At 44.0% G+C, this 22,038-nt stretch overlaps 1 protein-coding gene across 6 annotated transcripts in view; it reads right to left on the bottom strand.

Moving 5' to 3' along the window:
- The window catches only part of SSBP3 (single stranded DNA binding protein 3), a 277,102-nt gene that overhangs the window by 111,878 nt on the left and 143,186 nt on the right, over positions 1–22,038 (bottom strand). The window lies entirely within an intron of this gene.

The following is a 22,038-nucleotide window of genomic DNA, read 5'->3' as shown; positions in this document are numbered from 1 at the left end:
ATTGTGGCTCCCAAGATTGCTGGTACGGTTCTGCAAAGGATTCAAAGCTAGTGCAGAAAACATCAGTTCCTCAGATACTTGCTATGGCGCAAGTTTCAGCTACACCACATCCATCTTAAGAATGGTACTTTAAGTCACAAAAAGAACCAAGGTGTATTTGAAGTGACATTTGTTGGTCACCTCCCTTTGATGTCTACACACAAACCCAGAGAAAGCTTGGTCAAACATGAAGAGACTAAAGGATATTTGAGATGGGTTATCTTTAGCTAAACACGCTCAAATAGACTGTTGGTCGGCTCAAACTTTGGAAACTACCAGCTCTTTCAAGTAGAGAAACAAAATATCAACGTACATGCAAATTACTAATTCACACATTATTTTCAGATACAAGCGTGTCTGGTTAACACATCTTTTCAGATGCAAGCGTATCTGGTTAACACCTCGTACATCAACTAGCAAGGACTTCTGATGCCCCTTCTACACTCTTGCCACAAGCCCTTATGCCACACAATTTAAACACAGTAAGAACATATGCTAAAGCTTTCTTTGGAGTCCCCTTCCAGATCAACGCTGCAGCAGATAGTTTTAACGTTATAGTTAGGCTAATATGTCAGTGGAAACATTAACATTTTGAACTTAAAAATAAAAACACAGAAATTAACCTGTTTACCTGGGACTTGTGTTCGATCCCTTATGGCAAAGTTTTAAAAATTCTCCCACCAGGCGGGAGCAAACACAAGTTTCCTTGCCTGATCCAATGCAGGCAGGGTAAATACTGTGTCCCAGGGGGGTGGGTGGGGGGCTGGGAAACAGTATTTGAGCCGGCCACAGGGGATGGAATCCCAGGTACCAAATACAGCCTAGGGGGGATTCGGGGTCAGGCACCCTACTCCTTATATTAATAAATCGAGAATTCAGCTCAGGGAGGCAGGGCCCCCTCCCCTTAATTAAAGGATAGGGCCCCTGGTTGTCATTTTTTTCTTAAATGTCCCCTTTATTTACAATTTAATTTTAGCCCTGGGTGTGGGTGGTCCCTTATATTATTTTTTTATGCCAGTTCAGGACAGTTCCTGAGTCCTGTAATGACTGCCACCAACATTTTTCTCATGCTGTTGGCAGACAATCAGAGCCATCTTCCCATGGGAGTCCAACTCCCGGAGGAACAAGATAGTCGAAGGGGTTAAAAATCTAAAAAAAGCTCCTTAGATCAATCAGTACTCTAGTTTTCTAAAATTGGGTTTGATGGGCTCTTGCTAGAGTTCCTCAAACCCAACAGTCAAGATAAACAAATACTTTTTAAAATAGAATTTCTCAGAAAAACTGAACAGATTTACACCAAATCACAAAAAGCACAATCTGCGGACCAAGATCTAGTTTCTTACTACATTTTATGTAATTACATTCAGTGTTTTTTGTGCTTCTTAAAAATGTCTATGGAAAATGCATGGAGATTTTGCGTTTTTCAGCCGTTAAGACAGCAAAAATGAAGCACATTTTGTAGAATTTTTTAAGTGTGATGGAAACAAAGTTTTTAAAAGGCACGTAACAAATCAAGACTGTAAGAAACTGGCTCTTAATATGCCAAAGAGAGGAATTTTGTGCACTGAGTTCAGGGGTTCCCCAGATGCTTTACAGAGGCTAAAGGGCAGATAATACTAATGCTCTTTTTTGTGGTAGTGTGGTCAAGCAGTTAGGCGTATCAGAAGGTAGTGCTAAGCATATGTAGTACACAGAGTCAAGAAATAAGGCACACACTCAATGACTAACTCCACTCCAATGTTTTTTATAATCCGATCATGAGTATATTCTAGATATGTATGGTTCTTTAAGAAATATGTATTGTTACTATTTCATAATAACTGATACACATACTCTTTAAGCCGGTTTAACAGAAGTGGTGGAAGACGAGAGGCCAAAAGGTAGAAGAACTAACATTAGGGAGACTTGATGAGGAAGGGGTGTCTCTTTTGGAGGAGGAATTTTCGGAGGAAGAAATAGTACAGGCTATTGCCAAAGCAAAAAAAGGGAAGGCAGCAGGCCCGGATGGCTTACCTGCGGAGTTTTATGTAAAATTAGGTAGCATTTTATCCCCTCTGCTCAAAGATCTTCTTAATGCAATTTGGAGGGGGGAATCCCAACTACCAGGGTCTTGGAATGAGGCAATAATAACTGTCATATTAAAACCCGGGAAAGATGCTTCGTTTTGTGAATCATATAGGCCAATTTCCCTACTGAATAATGACTATAAAATATTCACAAGCATACTTGCTAGCAGATTAGGGGCGGGTATCGCGCCCCTGATTCATGAAGATCAAAAGGTTTGTTTTTTTAAAAATAGGCACATGTATCAATTATCCCACTAATTAATTGGGGCAACTGATATGGCATCAGTATCAGGCCTTCCTTTGGCGGTTATTACCCTTGATGCTACTGAGGCGTTTGACCGAGTGAATTGGAGCTATTTAAATTATATTCCAACACAGCTGAATTTCGGGCCAAGGTTCTTGGGGGAGATTAAAAGTATTTACACCAATCCATCTGCAAGAGTTTAGATAAATGGGAGCTTAACCTCTCTGTTTTTTATTACTCGAGGGACTAGACAGGGCTGTCCTCTCCCCTCTTTGATGTGTATATAGAGCCGCTTGCCTGTATGATTAAAAAGGATGCTCTAATAAAACCTTTTATTTATATGGGGTGGGAGAAAAAGGTATCCATGTATGAAGATGACATTATCATTTATACTACAGACCTCCCTGTGGCGTTAGATAGAGTGGAAGGGATAACACAAAATTTTGGCCAGATATCAGGGTATCAAATTAATATGCCAAAGACGGAAATCATGACATGGAATATGAATATTCACCATAAGCTAATAAAGGAAGAGATAAAACACCTTGGAGTTAAGATACCACAAGACTTGGAGAAAACATCATTGGTAAACCTGAAACATTTGATGCATCAGACAGATAAACTGTTAAGAAACCGGGTACATCTCCCTTTAACCCTAAACGGGAGGGCAAATTTATTTAAAATGTTTGTTCTCCCAAAGCTCACTTTTCTCTTCAATATGATCCCACTGGAATTTGCGGAAAAACGAATACAGGACATACAATCAAAGATAGATAGTTTTATTTGGGCCCATAAGGGAATTAAGATTGCTAGGAAGAAGCTACGTATAAGTTATTTTAAGGGAGGGATTGCCATCCCGGATATCCAGTTATATGTATGGGCATTCCAGTTAAAGAATGTTAAAGATTTATTAGTAGCAGAGGAGATCTCCCCAATAAAGAAGGATATGCTCAGTGGCGAAGGGGAAGGGGAGCGTAACTTCTTGTATAAATTCGGCCACCCAAGGTTTTACAAAAAAGTAAGGCTGAAATCATTAAAGGCGGCGGCCTCTTTGTGGGCAAGAATCAGGAAAATTACTAATCTATTGTATTATAGTACTCACGCTCCCATTTGGGACCCCCCCAGAACCCTGGAGTGTTTGCAAGATGCCTTGGCTCACCCTTTGAAGGAGGCAGGCCTTATGGAATGGGGACAAGTACTACAGGAGGGGGGATTGAAACCTTGGGGAACATTTGTCACCAGCCATTTTTCGATATCTAGGTTTAAATATTATCAATTACAGGCATGGGTAAGATCTTTAAGGATAGCGAAAAGGAGACCAATGAGTTAGTGGAGTTGTTACATAAGAATCAGCCATGTAAGAAGGAAGCCTCTGCCCTGTTACAGAATACTTTTGGAGTGTTTGGATAACTCAGATGAGGAACAGAATTTCCCAGGCTCCTTCTGGGAGGAGGTGGCTAGTAAGGAGGAGATCAATACACTATGGGTAGGCTCATGGCAACGTCCTTATAGAGTGGTCAAGACTGCTCCTCTTAGAAAGAACCATCTATTTGTTTTGCACAGAGCATATTATACTCCAAAGAAGTTAAATAGATTTAACAAAAATGCCCATGTAGCCTGTAAAAAGTGTGGGTTAGTGGGGCAGACGATATTCATATGTTGATTTTATGTTCTCAGATTTCAAATTTCTGGGGGGGTTGTTTTTGAGACTATCTTCTGTGATACAGGTCCCACTGGTGGCCTCCCCAGCTTTAGTTTTATTCGGTGGTACTTTAGAATCGATAAACCTCTCAAGTCCCCATAGGAATTTGTTTTTTTATTTAATACTCTTGGCAAGACGGGAGGTTTGTAGACATTGGATTTCTCCTACCTCCCCAACATGGTGGGAATGGGTGGATGCTGTAATGAAAATCTGTCAATTAGACCCTTGTAGAACTGGATTCAATGATGTTAAAGAATTATGGCAATCCTGGGCGAATTGGTTTTCTCCAAATTCTAATTCTTGAGTATATTGTCCAATTATTATTTTTTAAGGTATGGGTGGCATATAGCTACTCCCACCATTCCGCTATGTGTCTTCCAGATACGGCTGGCCTTTTACCTGGTCCAAAAGGGATCTGAGTATACATCGGGTCTGGTCATAATGGAAGTACTATAAGAACTATGAGGACCAAAAAAAAAAAAAATGTATATTTACTCATGGTTAAACACACACGTGTGTATGTGCGTGTGTGTGTGTACATATACATGTATAAATTATTCTATGCTTAAAAAATCATAGGTCATTGCATAGTTCCTAGATAAGTAAAATGTTTTAAATTGAGGAAAGAAATGTATCTTAGAAAAGTACACTTATTAACTTCTAATATTAAAATCCTGAAAGTCTGTTTATACAATATCACTTTTCTTCTCATACTATTATACTATTATATTCCTTGCACATATATTCGCTTAATATGCATTCACATGTCTATTTATAACTCTACTCCTACTGTACTAAAAAAAAAAAAAGTTAAACACATCTATAAAGAAAAAATATAATAAAATTAAAAACTTATTTGTATGTATAAAAAATAATAGTAAATAAAAATAATATAAATTGGCCAAAGCCAAAATGCTAAAGCGAAACACTGGATTAGACAATAACTTAAGTGCGAGACAAACTGAGGTCAGAAATCGATTTGAACTGCACAGGCGATACAGAAGGGAGGCTACTACTGAAAAGAGGCACGTTTTTTTTAAAAGAAGAATTTTGATTGTTACAAGACAAAAGACCAAGACATACAGACACAAGTAGTGAACGTTGCTTCAGACCCAAATCAGGCCCAATGATCTACACCCCATTCAATGCAATTGATTTACCGCAACATATTGTCACTTAAGATCTAGAAACTATCTAGGAATGCTAGTGAAGAGTTTAGGAAACATCACCACAGTTCAATGTGAGGCTACTGACAATGTACTTAAGCTTCCTCGTGAAAGTAATAAAACCTCAAGATAAAAGGGGAATTATTGTATTCTGCTGCAAATGTCGCTGAGCAGGTGGTTTGAGCAGTTCTACGGTGCATTAGGACCACTCCTATGATAAGTCATACACACTACTTACATGAAGACAGAAGCCGGAGGAAATGGGTGACATTTGAAAACTTCCTGGAATGAGACATAACTGTCCTCCCATTTACGGATTTGGAAAGTCTTACCAAGAACTGAAACGCAAACTAAACTGAAATAGCAGTCAATGTATTCAAGGCAAACCTGGGTCCACTTGAACACCAAATACACGGGACACGCTTCTTGAATCTGTGCTCGTTTCTTTTATATTCAGTTTGTTTTTCCACTTACTCCACTTTATAGCCAGCCAGGTGCTCTCTACATGCTCTGTCGAACCCATAAACACTCAAACTACAAGCCACATAAGCCTGCTTGAGCTATTTGTACAAACTTAATTTTTTGCTTTTCCAACAGCAGAAGCATACACACGTGTTTGCACATCCTCTGAAAAAGCACAACGCGTACAACAAGCACTCTGGAAAGAGTCAATGTATAACTTAACAGTCCTTAAAAGATATCAGTAGCAAAAGCAGCAAAAAATGAACTGCCCCCATCCTCCTAGCCCCCACTTCGGTGTACTAACTGAGCCCTTGCTAACAACTGGTGTGTGCGATACATGCTCAAGAGTTTTGATCCAATCATAATTGCTTCACTCAAAACAAAACTGATCCAAAAACAAAAAACTCACTAAAAAATGCATAGCTGCCATTGTGCATGATCTCATCGAGTGAGACCAATATTCAAGATCATGGACTAAAATCACAAGTGCCAACTAAAATAAACGTAGTGACATTTACACCTGCAAATGGGTATATCCAATTACCTTACATATCATGATTTTCTGTTGTTATAGGTCTTATTACATGCCTGCAACTGAAACAGAAATAGGAGCAACACCTGCAATCCCATGACGGAGCGAGTAGGTAACTCAAAGGATTTCCAGTTATCTACTGCCACTATGTGGAGCACTGAGGCACCTGTCCATGTAGATCAGCAGTTCCCAACATTTTGACTTCTGGACCCCCACTTTATCATTACTGGAACCAGGGAACCCTAACTGATTTATTGGAATACCCGCCCCCCTGCTGAGCCATTCCTGAAAGCTGTGGACCTAATCTGAGGCTTCACGGACCTCCAGGGATTCCCCGGACCACAGGTTGGGAACCACTGATTCAGATGGCATGCTACATGGTGTGGGAGTGAGGTGGGAAGGGGCTTGTCTTTTGCTATGAGCCTATATGGAAAGGGTTTTCATGACATGCATGATCGCCACCAATGTTCAGTTATTGGGTTATGGGTCACAGTACTTGGCAGTGATGCTTCAAGTCATGCTATGCAATAAAGACAGATTTCCATCATCCGAGCTGCCACGCGGGACCTCTATCTAGTAAGGAGACAGGTCAAGGAGTGGGCAAAGTCCTGAAATGTAGTTAAGGGGTAGTGTGTTATGGACTAGTGTCATCAGACAGTGCCATTGTTTCACCTCCTAGAGAGTAGGCATATTCTGCTTAGTAATGAGCATTACTTGCAGCAAAAGCTCACTAAAGTCTTTGTGGAGTATTCTTTCTAGACCTAGACATCTAGCCAACATACCGGCTTGCTGCTCCAGCAGATGCCGGCTAAGCCTTTAAATCGCACACTAATTGCACTAATTGAGCTAACAATCTCTGCTTAGTCTCCACCACAAGTCAACCTAGCCTCCTCTGGTACTGCTGGAGAGATCCAAGCTGTTGGCTCCAGTGTGATTTTGTCAGCCATTAAACGATCCATCAGGGGCATTAATTGATTTACCGCTGCTGCCTGCAAGCGTGAGGTTGGGCAGAATGCAAGGGAAATTGGACAAAATAACGCAGCTAGAGTCTGGAATCTTATATTATCTGCATGAGTCAGCCATGCAGCGCGCTCACCCCTCCCCATAGCTCTGTGCACAAACTGATGTGCGGTTGGCTGTACGTCTAGAAACCCTGCTAGCTTGAAGAGCATATGAGCATGGGGAAGCTGTGCTACTGAACACCAGCCATCCTGTGCATGACATCGCATTCAGGATGTCATTGCAGCCAGAAAGCGGATGAGATCAGGCTCTCACAATCCGTTCTCCAAAGCTGTAGGGCCAAGTGTATGGGGTGCCCGCGCAAACATCAGTTCAACAACAGTCAAGAAAACCCAAAGAAATCCACATGCTGAAATACTGACAATTAATGATGGGGTGTCGATTTGAGGCTGTTTTACATGCTGCGGGGTGTGATCTGGCACAAGACCGGTAATGTTTTTATTTGTTTTACATTCAGGAGGTGGAGATGGCAGCATCACAGAGATGGATTGTAGGCTGAGGTAATTCAGCTACAAAAAGTAAACAATACTTTCACCCCGAGCACAACTGAGCTAATTGATACTGGGGTTACTAAATAATCCTATTAACTATGTGTAAATTGTGGAAGATGCCATCGTGACAACGTTGTGGAAACGATAAAGCTAGTCCAAGAGTAGTAAGTCGAGCTATTCATGAGCAGGTTCGCAAGGACAGATGTGATCCCCAATGCTCACGTTGTCGCAGCCCACATCACACACGAGAAGCAGCACGGGCTGATGTACTGCACCTACCCGCCTCTCGTGATCTATTATCAAGCGTGGGGCAGGTGCTTCATGGCATGGCCTAAAGATGCACCCTGTAGGTGTAAGGACCTTTACATTTCAAGAACCTTGATGAAACAAAATGCTGCCGGGACTTAAAGCCTGGAGTAACTATCTAATCACATTTTGAACCGCTCTTACATCTTCACGTTCGCACTATACATGGCTTCCTGGATATTTTTTCTTCTTAAACAACCATTGGCAAAGCCAATAGGTCTTGCCTATATGAGATCTATTGGTTTTGTCAATTTCTGTTACCATGCTGTACAGCAGCGCCGCTGCTGCTGTACAGTATGGCTGAAAGGTTTAAAAAAAAAAAAAAACCGTTTCAGACACGCTGCTGTACAATATGACAAAACTTTTTCAACAGAGTCAAGACATCTTACATGGGAGAGACACACTGGCTTTGGCAATGCTTGTTGAACAAAATAAAGTGACACAGCCAAATTCAAAACTGCCTCTCTTTAATGAGCCACAACCACGAGAACTGCAAATGCTACCATTAAACGCATCCCTGTGTACAGAGGACGCAATGTAATTTGTTGATGCACCAGACGATGATTTAGCCCAAATAATACAATACTACTGTAGGAAAGTACCATCTTGCCTGGCAAGTTACCCCCATTTTTACTATATGTATGTTTGTTTTTGCCTATGTGTCACTGGGATCCTGCTAGTCAGGACCCCAGTGCTCATAAAGTGTGCCCTGTATGTGTTCCCTGTGTGGTGCCTAACTGTATCACTGAGGCTCTGCTAACCAGAACCTCAGTGTTTATGTTCTCTCTGCTTTAAAAATGGTCACTGCAGGCTATTGACTAATGTTACCAATTCTCATTGGCACACTGGTACGCCCTTATAATTACCTTGTATATGGTACCTAGGTACCCAGGGTATTGGGGTTCCATGAGACCCCTATGGGCTGCAGCATTTCTTTTGTCACCCAGAGGGAGCTCAGACAATTCTTACACAGGACTGCCACTGCAGCCTGCGTGAAATAACGTCCACTTTATTTCACAGCCATTTTACACTGCACTTAAGTAACTTATAAGTAACCTATATGTATAACCCTCACTTGGTGATGGTTAGGCGCAAAGTTACTTAGTGTGTGGGCACCCTGGCACTAGCCAAGGTGCCCCCACATTGTTCAGGGCAAATTTCCCCGACTTAGTGAGTGCGGGGACACCATTACACGCGTGCACTACATATAGGTCACTCACTCCCTACATGTAGCGTCACAATGGTAACTCCAAACATGGCCATGTAACATGTCAAGGATCATGGAATTGTCACCCCCAATACTATTCTGGTATTGGGGGTGACAATTCCATGCATCCCCGGGTCTCCAGCATAGAGCCCGGGTACTGCCAAACTAACTATCCAGGATCTCCACTGCAGCTGCCAACCCCTCAGACAGGTTTCTGCCCCCCTGGGGCCTGGCCAGCCTGGTACCAGGAAGGCAGAACAAAGGATTTCCTCAGAGAGGGTGTTACACCCTCTCCCTTTGGAAATAGGTGTGAAGAGCTGGGGAGGAGTAGCCTCCCCCAGCCTCTGGAAATGCATTGAAGGGCACAGATGGTGCCCTCCTTGCATAAGCCAGCCTACACCGGTTCAGGGATCCCCCCCCAGCCCTGCTCTGGCGCGAAACCGGACAAAGGAAAGGGAAGTGACCACTCCCCTCACCAGCGCCTCCCATCTTGGATGCAGAGGTGTGAGGGCACAATGGACAGCTCTGAGTGGCCAGTGCCAGCAGGTGACGTCAGAGACCCCTCCTGATAGGTGCTTACCTCTCTCAGTAGCCAATCCTCCTCTGTGGGCTATTTAGGGTCTCTCCTGTGGGCATCTCACCAGACGCACTTCCCTCTTCGACTTCTGCCTAGGATCGACTGCTGACTGCTCCAGGACGCCTCAATAACCGCAACAAAGTAGCAAGAAGACTACCAGCAACATTGTAGCGCCTCATCCTGCCGGCTTTCTCGAATGTTCCCTAGTGGTGCATGCTCTGAGGGGTCTCTGCCTTCACCCTGCACTGGAAGCCATGAAGAAATCTCCTGTGGGTCGACGGAATCTTCCCCCTGCTAACGCAGGCACCAAACTTCTGCATCACCAGTCCGCTGGGTCCACTCTCATCCCGACGAGCGTGGTACCTGGAACACAGGAGCTGGGTCAAGTGTCTTCGACAGTCCAGTGGCCCTTCTGTCCAAATTTGGTGGAGGTAAGTCCTTGCCTCCCCACGCCAGACAGTAATCCTGTGTGAACTGCAGCTGCTCGGGCTTCTGTGCACTTTTGCAAGTCTTCCTTTGTGTACAGCCTAGCCCAGGCCCCCAGCACTCCCTCCTCCATTGTCCAACTCGCTGAGTTGGACTCTGACGTCGTGGGACCCTCCTTTGTTGCTCTGAGTCGACCATCGTCCTCAGATCTTCGAAGTGCCTGTTCAGGTGCTTCTGCGGGTGCTGCCAGCTTCTGCATGAGCTCTGTGTTGCTTAGCGCCCCCTCTGTCTCCTCCTCCAAGGGGCGACCTCCTGGTCCTTCCTGGGCCCTGGCAGCACCCAAAATCCTTAACCGTGACTCTTGCCGCTAGCAAGGCTTGTTTGCGGTCTTTCTGCGTGGAAACAACTCTGCATCCTCCAGCACGCCGTGGGACATCTTCTGACCAAAGGAGAAGTTCCTGGCACCTTCCGTTGTTGCAGAATCTTCGGCTTCTTCCACCCAGAGGCAGCCATTTTGCACCTTTATCCGGGGTTTAGTGGGCTCCTGCCCTCCCTGGACACTTGCGTGTCTCTTGGACTTGGTCCCCTTCCTTTACAGGTCCTCAGGTCCAGGAATCCGTCTTCAATGTTTTGCATTCAGTTGTTGTCCTGGCAGAATCCCCGATCTCGACTTTGTCTTTCTGGGGTGGTAGGGTAACTTTACTCCTACTTTTCAGGGTCTTGGGGTGGGGTATCTTGGACACCCTTAGTGTTTTCTTACACTCCCAGCGACCCTCTACACACTACACTAGGCCTGGGGTCCATTCGTGGTTTGCATTCCACTTTTGGAGCATATGGTTTGTGTTGCCCCTAGGCCTAGTTATCCCTATTGCATTCTATTGTGATTCTACATTGTTTGCACCAATTTTTCTAACTGTTACTTACCTGATTTTGGTTTCTGTCTATATATTTTGTGTATATTACTTACCTCCTAAGGAAGTATATCCTCTGAGATACTTTTGGCATATTGTCACTAAAATAAAGTACCTTTATTTTTTAGTAACTCTGAGTATTGTGTTTTCTTATGTTATAGTGCTATATGATATAAGTGGTATAGTAGGAGCTTTGCATGTCTCCTAGTTCAGCCTAAGCTGCTCTGCTATAGCTACCTCTATCAGCCTAAGCTGCTAGATCACCTCTAATCTACTTGTAAGGGATAACTGGACCTGGCACAAGGTGTAAGTACCACAAGGTACCGAAAAGCAGCCCAAGGGAATACACAAGTCCCCACACACCACCCTCAGGCAAAAGAGACACCAACCAGAGCGCAGCAGCTTGCGAAGGACATATGGGAGTCACCATCAAAGAAATACAAGTCCCTTTCAGGAATACTTGACAACAGGCAGTATATACGAGTTAATACTGTTCAGTCACTGAACACCCCGCAGCAACTAGATAGCAGAAGCCGCTGTCTGAAAAACATATAAAAAAGTGTGTGCCAAAAAACGGGTAAGAACACGTACTTGGTCCAGGCTCGAGGGAGGGGCAAACACAACAAAGCGAGAGAAGCCTATGGGAGTTAAACAATAGAAAGCTAGCAAAAGAGTGTGACAACCCCCCCCCCCCCCATCTTTTCTTTCTTCTATCCTTGCTTCTATTTATATCCTTTTTCCCAATCTGTCCCTCGTGGCCCAATACCCCTTTTCCCCGCCCCCCCTTTTTTGCTTTTCCTTTTTCATTTTCTTCTCCTTTTGCTTTCTTGCTCTCTCTTTTTCTTCCCTTTCAATTATCTTTCCTTTTAACTATTTAGCCCCCCCCGGGCTGCGTCCCCTTCCCTTCATCATCCCCATCCTAATTCCCCCCCCCCTTCTTGGTTACTATACCCCCCCTTTCCCCCCCCCACTCTTATTCTCACCTCTCGTGTTTTCCCTTTTTTCCTTTTTCCCCCGTTCTTTTCCCCTTTTACTAATTTGTCCGCGTCTTTCTTGCTCTTTTTCACCTTTTCCCCGTTTTTCTTGTTTCTTTCTCCCCTTCCCTCACCTTATCCCCCCCACCCTCCACCCCGCCCCCCTTTTTTTTTTTTCTTCCTTCCCCGGTCATCCTCCTCGGATGACCGGGCGCCCTCCACGGGACTCCATTTCCCACAGTCCTGTGGTTTTTAGTGATGCGCCGCGCTAGCGGCGACACGTCAGCGCAGGACGCTCTCCAACGCGTGCCAGCTGCACCGTGGAGGAAGCACCTCTCTCTACCACGTTACGTCCAGGCGCAGCCTACCCCGCGGGACTCCATTCCCCATGGGTCCCGCGGCTGGTCGCGTCACACCGGGCCTATTAGGGCCGTCCTTGGTCCCCGACCCAGCGCAGCCCCCACAGAGGGTGCGGCCGGGGTAAGGGCGGGCCAGAAAACCTTCCGCGAGTCGGTACGCCTACCGAAAAACGACGTCATGCACACCCGATTCACTTTGGTGATGGGGTTCAACTCCGCCCCCAGCCTCACACCGATTGGCTATCATCCACCATAACTACCAGACAAGTCCTCCAGTCAGCACCAGAGCGGCCTGGCTCCGGCATGTAGGTACCCCCCATGGTATTCCCTTTGGAGTGGTAAGTCTGGGCCCCCGTGCCCTTTGGATCTCTTTCTTCTCTCTGTAACCTGCTTCCAGTTCCCCCCTGGCTTGGTTCCTCCTCCTCTTTTTCTCCCCTTCTCCCCACCCTTTTTTATTGTATATTTTCTTCCTTTCCTTTTCTCTTCTCAAGCGTGGTCTCTCTTTTTTTCTTTCTGTACTTCTTTCAAGCTTGGATTTTCTTTTCTTTTCTTTTGCCCCCCTCCGCACCTCCCCGCTTCTCCTTCCCCCGGGTTTTTTTCCTCCCTGGCTCTATTTCTTTTTGTTGCTTTTCTTTCTCTTCCTCTACGTTAAACCTTTAATCTCCTCAGAGTGTGACTACAAGGGAAAACCACCCGGCACTAGCCAGACCAGAGGCAAATAGCCCCCAACTCCGGGGTAAGTCACGTTTGCATTTGTGTGTTATTTTCTCCCATACATTATCACCTTTTGCTGTGTTGTGTGCAGTAGTTTGCCACTTTTTCACTCCTAATAATTTGTGGTTTATTCATTAGCTATTTTAGACCTACCCCACTGTGAACTACTTGTTAAGGTAGGCCATACATTTTTCACTTTGAGCACTTCACTTATTGCGTGTGCTCCGACCCTGACGAATGCCCCTGACCTACCAGCACTTTGCGAGGGCAGAAACATGTTGGTCATACGTATTCTTTTTTAGACTCCAAGAGACATTATCCTCTAACTAGCCTTTTTCCCCCCTTGTTCTTAGCCTTACCAGCATGCACCCTCATTAAAACTAGCAGTAGCAATTGGTGACTTGCTTGGTAATTTTATTTTTCACCCCATCTGGAGCTCTGTAATTATCCAGTCAGTCTAATTTCAGCACTCCCTCTGGTTCTTTTAACCAAGAGGTTGAGTCCGCCCAAGTAGTATCATCTTACTTGGGTGGGGCTAGGTGGTCAAATGATGAAGCAAGATACTATTATGTGTGTGAGACCACCTAGTCCGTAAAGGAACTCCCCTCTCCACCTGTAGAACACCACAGCACCCCCATGCTTGGACATTTTCCAACCATGACTTCCCCGCTTCAGAATCTAAAGCGATTCTAACACTGTACGCTGAGGGAATATCGACCCAGTCCTACCCTCAGTTCCTACTACCCCACACCTTTAGTGATATGACAATGAAAACAACCAATATTATGCTCTAGACAGGTTGCAAACCCACACTATACAAAAAAAATGTGTCTTACAGCAACAGCGCATGTACATTTGTAGGCAAGACCTAAAAATGGAAGGAACATTCAATTGTGCATCTACGGAAGGTACATTACTTTTGGGCATGACAAGGTCAAATGTCCAATAAAAACCAGAACTGGGTGACGTACCAACAGCTAAACCAGAAGCTGATGTCAACCCAATGTGGCCAGCATTCCTTAATGATGCACCTAGTTACTCAGCCAGGATTGCCTGCTGATGTACAATTAAAACCGTCCACAGCAAATGTTATTTGAATATGTTAATGAAATCAGCATTATCAGACAGCAGCTAAAAGTTAACTGGAAGTGTGCATTCAAAATAATGGCAGGCGCTATGGCGAGGAGGCATCTGCTATCTTGGTGACTGCTAAAGGAAATCAGTTGTTAAAAACTTCGATAAGGAAGGATTCAAGTACTTGTCTGAGGGAAAGAGTGCTCAGTGCTAATTTCACGATCTCCTTTCATGAGAAACGAGAAACTTCCATTAGGGACAAACAACATTTAAAGCTATGCCCATAAAGACCAAGAGCAGCTTCTAAGCCTTCGGCTGAAGATCATGGTGTAGAAATGCCAGCTGATGTGGTATGCTACTAAACGTCCCTATAAGGACAATCCGCACCACATAACTAAGTGAGAATCAGTAGGAATTGTAGTCAGTGGATGGTGGGTGGGAAGCTCAGCAAAACAGGCATGATAAACACTGTAAAAGTAGCTCCTAGGTAAACAGACTGCAGAGAGCTTTAACAGACTTGAAGCAGGCAGATTAGCGGGCATAGCTAAATCTGTACTGTTAACTGTGGGATGTAAACTTTGTGTGCACTGAAGAGTGATTTCCATATCCAGAGCTTGCACATGACAAATTCCCTGTACAGGAAGAGTATGCATAAAAGCCAAAGCAAGGCATGCATAGGATCTAGAAAAAAGTGTGCTAATGAAAATGGTTCAAAACTAATTGACAGACACTTTAAAATTTAAACAAGCTTCCCAACCTGTGTTTATTTCCGTAATCCACAAATTATCAATGTTCTCAACATCCTTCGCTGTAGCGAAGTGTGCAGCACCAGTGAACTGCAGTCCTGTCTATGGTACCTACATCTGATGCAAGAGAACACACACACACTACGCCGCTTCTTGGCTCCAACCCATCTGTTCCACACGCATGGGGATAGCTCAGAATCTCAAGTAAAGGAAGTATGAGATGAGTCTTGCTTCTACAGAAATCAAGCAACCAAAATATCTTCTCAAAACGATGCCCCCTTAAAATCTGATGTCAATTCACTAGCTTGATCCTGCGCCTGCAGCAGTCAACGAAAATGAAGAGAGGGATCCAAGACAGATATTTCTTGTACAGACAAAAAACTGAATTAATTCGTAGAAGGGGATTATTTTTTTATATATATATATATATATATATATATATATATACACACACACACACACACACCCCCACTCCCACACGCAGATATCACACCAGCCTGGACTATGTGCAGTTGCATCGGCCGTCTGGCTCCATAAAGCAAGGGATGTTAGATCTAAGCAGCATCTTGCACACACAGGTGTGAAATAAGACATCTGAACTCGTCCTTTTATTTCAGGTAAGGGTATAAGAGCTCTATTTGCCCCTCCATTTCTCCCCTGCGTTTGGAGCCCTGCAGTGCCCACCTGCGGCCGCTGGTGTTTAATGCCGTGGTGCCCCCACCCCCCACCCCCCCCCCCCCCCAGTCTGAAGCCACGAACCACCTTCAAGCGAAGCAAGTCCTGGCCTTTTTTTTTAAAACATTTAATTTGAAAACCTACCCAACAGGTAACCGAATGCCAATTTACATGCCAGTGTCGGCATACATTCCACATCATTCAGAGAAAGAGACGGTGCGGAAGGTACTTGAAACCTGCTGCCATGTGCACTTTTTACAAACTTTTGAAATTCAGTCCATTCCGTAGTTTTGAAGCAAAACCATCTCATGTAACAGAACAATGAGCTTTACCCCAAAATAAAATTATCAAAAAAATCATTTTTTTTAAATGATCACTTAGATTGTATGCATTCAACCTTAGAACATTCAAAACCACCCCAAGCTGTATGCTACTTTGTTCCTTCTGCCAAACACACGTTTTCATTAAGCCCCAAACCTTTTTACACAGACTTGTACGATTCTGCGTCTCGCATATCATTTTCATCAACACATGCGTTGACATTCTTCCACCACTCGACAGAGCCACCAAGACGCTACTCTTCATTTACAAGATCTTGCTTGAAAAATATTAAGATATACTAGAATAACTTCCCCCCCACTGTTCTACCGCGTGGCAACCCAAATGTAAGTAAATAAAGCACGTTGCCAAGCATCACTTCGGAACTTCCTACATCTCACTTCAGCCCACACCATAAAATCGAAATGCAGCCAGTGCAAGACACTTTATCATCAAATGGATTCAGTCTTCTTCCGAATATTTTAGGCAGAGATTGTTCTACGTTTTTAAAATCTTTCAGGAGAATATTTTGTATTCCTTTCTGTAGGAGCGTTTCGCCAAAGAAAGGACTAGGGTAAAGAACTGTAAACGCCATTCTCAGTTCCAATGCCAAAGGATCTCCTGATAGATCAGTAACTGTACTTGGGAAAAGCAATGCCAACATACGGGGCGCACAGTATAGTTTTTTGATTTGTTTCTGTTGCTTCACAGTTTATGCAAACTGGACCTTGCGGAAGATGGGATGTGTGGAAGCAACAGTACAATAAATAGCCAGCGTTGTCCTTCAAACAACTGACTTCCACCAACTACTTCTGGAATGCAGATTTTACTGGGAATAATGATGCAATATAAATAACGAGAATTGAAGCGTTCAATTACCATTTGCGTATCACTGTATTCAAATGAAATGGTCCTATGGTCTGCTACCTCTGTGCGGTAAGCTTGGGCGGCCACACTGCTGCAAGGCTTCAAGGATAGACAGGGGGATGGATGTCTGCCCACAGCCCGAGGCTTCAAGAGCACAGCAGAAGGCATTACAGTGCAGGTCAAGACTTAAAGGGCTGCGTAAACAGGTAGGACAGTGAATTTAATTGGACTCCAGCTAAGCTTTTTATCTCATTAAGGCTGTCTTCCAGACACACAGCACAGCGCCCAGGAACAGCAGGCCGATGGCCTCTGATGACTATTTTATGCAGTCCCAACGCTTGGATGATATTCACTATTAGCCAGGCTGGCAGTCTATCTGTCCTCTGTTAAGGACTCTGTTAAGGACATGGCCTTACCATAATGGTATAATGGTCTGCCTTACCTCGAGCTTAAGAACTGCTGTTTAAACACAAAAAGAATAAAAACAAAGTGCCTTTCCCAGTGCACTTACTTGGGCTCTGTGCACGACCATATTGCTAGAGGTGCAAGGGTAAGAAATGCAGGAGACAGGAAAGAGTATTTACTACCAAATCATAAGAATGCCTAAAACTCAATGGCAATACTTTACATGGTTATCTAGTCAAGCACACCCATCCATTCATGCATGCATGCACAGCCACTTGTACTGCTGCTATCATGACAGGAGGCACAAAGGCAAGCACCTTGACTGCAGAAACTGGAGGCTGCAAATAATGAACAGTGCGTCCACATTCTGCATAGGTTAATTAACAGCGGGTGAATGCTGCACATAATGAGACATTACTGTGACTGGCATATAAACTGTAATGGTGGGCCACAGACAAAGGGTGCCTAAAGTCAGTCCCGGTCACCCGGGTCCATGACAGATTTTCAGAACATCCACATACGTCAGGTTTACATACACTGAGTTTAAATGGGACTCATTCACATGGTCATGCAGGGTTTTCAGGATTGCCATCGACTAAGGCGCTCACCCAGCACTGCATGACATCCCTACACCTAGGATGCCCTGCATGTGCTTTGAGGCATATCAACCCACAGGCCATCAAACCATAAGAAAAACAAAGTTTAAGCAGAACAGTGTTTCTGAACAATGCAGTGCACCAGAATGCTGGGCAATAGCTGCAAAATACAGCCTATAATGACAGGCAAATGTTTTTAACTGAAACAAGGCGATATCTGGAAGCAAAAGAGCTGGAATAAGACAGGGTTTGAACAAGACCTTACACATAGGTTACTTAAGGTCTGATATACTCTAGAAGGTGTTCTATGAAGGTAGGAATACCCAGTAATTGCCCCATTGCTGAACAAAGAACAGAAAGTGCTTTCCCTAGAGCAGTAGGCTGGCAGACCTGGACCACGGGGAGCCCAAAAATCGAGGCACTCTGACACCTAAAATGAAGCACTTTAGTTCAGCACATTTCTCTTTAGTTGTGCAATTCTCTTAATAAATGCGTTTTTAACCTCCCGGTCCAGTGCTGTGTATTATAAGCCAATGATAAAGATATGAGGTCAACAATGAGCAATCGAGGAGAAGCACATCATGATAGGCAATTTATGCATTTAGACCCGTAAAGGGGGTGTTTCAGTCACAGAAAGACATGCCACTGAACTCAAAGTGTATCTCAGTGATGAGATCTACTAAGGCTGAAAGCGGTCTGATATTACTTTTGTTCCCATTCAGAGGAGATGTGGCTGGCAATCCAGGCGGACTGTTCCAATGGGAGCACGACCACGTCCGATGTGCATAAGGATGGACTCTGCCTGGAGTGGCACCATAAGCCCGACCAGCTGACATTAATGGCAGCACTCTTCTTTTGTTGTCTCCTGAGAATCTCAGCTGTGAATGCAATTATGACAAAGGAGAATCAACTCTTACTCCCAGTAAGACGCACTCCATGATCCACAAGGTAAAGCCACGAAGCCATATCTTTATACTTGAGCTAGAGATAAAACCAATCGTTTGAAAGGTAACACAGGTCTTTAAATACAGCAAGCACATGAACGTGTGGCAGTCGTAGGAAGCACCACTCTAAGTTCAACAATCGGAGCGATTCTAATAAGACTCATTCGCAACTGTTCTTTTCTACTTTTTAGAAGACTAAAGTAACAAATTAAAAATCTCACCACCCATGAAAGGCACAGAGTCAACTCCTTTGCCAATGTATGGTTCTCTCCACTCGGAAATGATAATGTACCAAGGTAGCAGCTATGCCAGCACAGCTCTGATGTCAAAACATAAGATTTTAATCTTGTTTAGAAAAGGGTCCCCTTGGTGCCAGGGAAGAGAAACCTTGCTCCACGATTGTAATTGAGGAAGAGGTGTTATTGTGCGGACATCTGCTTCACAATCCAAGCTGTGTTATGGAGCTAGCTTTTACAAACATACTCACAGAAGCACACAGTCTTCGCTGAGCTCGCATAATTTAAATATAACCCAGTGATATCACTTGGCAACACTGTGCAATTTCACGGCGACCGGAGTCAGGAGGTGGAGGGCACAGAAATATTGCACTGCAATGGGATGTGGCGAGACAGCCAGTGTAGCTCTAAACACACCTAGAAACTGTGCAAGGGAGCTTCAAATGGACGCCTGGGCAGCCAGCAATTTCAAAGAACCATTCTCCAAGAGAGACACACGTGCCTTAAATACAAACCCCTCCAGGTATGCTGCAAGGCCTAATTTTGCTCAGAACACGACCCCCTTTCATTGTGACTAACTATAGCCGAGGTAACAAATAAGCAGTAATTTCACTATTACAAAGGAGGTTTCAGACGCTCCATCAACCACAGAGATCCTTCCTCTTGTTAAATTTAAGTCTGGGCAAAATGTACATTATGCAATCTTAATTCGCAAAACTTCAGGAACTTCATGTTACGCGAGTTATTCGAAATTCCGCCACTATGGCACTTCGTGTAGTTCGCCACCATCTGGGTAACAGTTCACAGCAAACATGCTACTGTATGGCACCAACAGCCGCTTACGTTCTGTTTGCAGTTCTTTTGTTTAAATGCACCCTTGAGCAAAAACTTGATGGGAGGATGCATTTTGTTCTAAAATATACCGCGAAATGACAGATTTGCACTTTGCTTAAATTTAGCGTAATTATGCAAAAGTATATTACATGAATATCGCACACGCCTAGTTAAAATATCGTTCAGATATGGACTTGCTACTTTTTCATATAACAGCATTTCACACGCTGTCGACACCAGGCAACAGTCTTTAAGCTTCCGCTCTGCAGGTAGTTTCCTGACGCCCACAGAGCCTTCAGCACAAGCCAGGCGCAGGCTCAAGGTAATACACACGGACACAATAATTGTATCTTTTATTTGTAGTGAAAATATGTTTCAAATTCATTAGGACATAGAACAAGTAAAGAATGGTCTTTAACTCTGCAAACACTACGCTGGAAGCAGCATCAGTGCAGGGCCAGAGAGTGAGCTGCTGGCAGGCATGGCCAGAGCACATAATGGGTCCACTTCAGCTGCGACTAAGGAGAGTTCGGGCACACACGAGGATCTGCGACCGTGGGAGCAAGAGGGCACCGCAAGGGATGGTGAAGGCTAGCTTGTGCGTGAGGGCCCCTTGGTGGCTCTCAAAAGCAGATCTTGAGCATGTTCCCGTCAGTCTAATTCCCACCATGGATTCAAACCATACAGGCTGCAGGATTCTTCCACATTCCAAATACCTGGACATCTGATCAGAGACGAGCAAAGTCAGTCACTCAGTGGCAATCCAACATCTGTCCTTATGTCATTAAAGCACGCCCACTGATGGAGGAACGAATCGACATTCAACAGCTGAATATTATGGTAAGGGCACTTCCACAGACCGCTGACTGACCATCGGGTTAACTGAGAAAAGCTTCACTAGCTCTCCCCACAGTAAGACTGCCATCTGAAGAAGTCAAAAAGGTCCCACTTACATCACACATTTTATAATTTGATGAGTGCTTTTATGTCCTCACTTTAGTTAGCAGCCCCAGAGTTCCCAATTCTGGTGCTCCCGAGTAATGCCTGCAGTTTAACCATTCCTATGCACATCAATAATTGACAACCTTTTTCCTGCTATTAATTACATTAACAACCTATTTCACTTCGACTTAAAGGGGTCTTATGACAGAATTTTTAATCAATAGTTATGAATTCTTGATCACTTCTTCCCCTTCTATTCAGCAACATGAGTATGACAAAGAAAACCAGAACTTTGTTAGTCTCTGCCACTTAAAACCATCAGGGCCTAGAAATTAAATGATTTAAGTACAATGTACTGACTAAAAGGAACCTCTAAGAAAAAGAGGTGTTAAATGAAATTCCCGAATCATCCTCCTCCTCTACTAGTGCTGAACACAACACTATCTTGCCACAAACAGAATAAGGAGCAACCGTCGCGATTGGGTGTAAGGACCTAAGTGCCACGATTTCTGGCCAATCAGATGGAGTTACAAGACATCATCAAAACAGTAATGATGAACTTCAAATCAATTAACAAGACTTTCCAATAATTTCTTAACAAGTTTCAATTCACTTCAGTGCAAGGAATATGAGGCTCTCAAGGCTCCAGCTCCTTCAGCGACAGGGCCGCTGTCTCTGATGAAAGTTTGTCGCACTTATCATGCACGTTCTGTGCTCACTGCCTATCACGACTGCCAATACACCAGCCTTCGGGCCAAGAAAAGGTGACACAACCAGGTACTTACTGCTGTGAAATAATACCAACTGATTTCCTCCAACAGTGATAGTGGGGTCCACCAAAATTTAACAATGCTTACAAAGCAGCCTTTGACATACAAAGATGCACTAGCTGTTAGAAACAACTTCCATTTTTTTCTATCACTCCAGCTTCATTAATATTGTGAACATTTCAGTGTTCAAGAGAAAACAAACCCACCCGCCAATAAGCATACAAATAATTACTATGCAGCTGTTCTTCAGTGTCTTAAGCATCATAGAATCACAACCTAAGGAATCCATCCAGCACGAAAATAATAGTATAACACTGTGGATTGGAAATCCACAAAGCGTGTTCCACCGCAGGAATCTGCACAGACACGGTATCTGGATGTAAGTCTGAAATTCTACTGATCCGTTAGAAGGGGGCTACATTCCACGTTTCAAAA

The sequence above is a fragment of the Pleurodeles waltl genome, chromosome 4_2 (assembly GCF_031143425.1).
Source record: "Pleurodeles waltl isolate 20211129_DDA chromosome 4_2, aPleWal1.hap1.20221129, whole genome shotgun sequence".
In the NCBI taxonomy this organism is placed as follows: Eukaryota; Metazoa; Chordata; class Amphibia; order Caudata; family Salamandridae; genus Pleurodeles; species Pleurodeles waltl.
The sequence above is the reverse complement of the archived record's forward strand: the minus strand, read 5'-3'. Positions and strand labels throughout refer to the sequence as shown.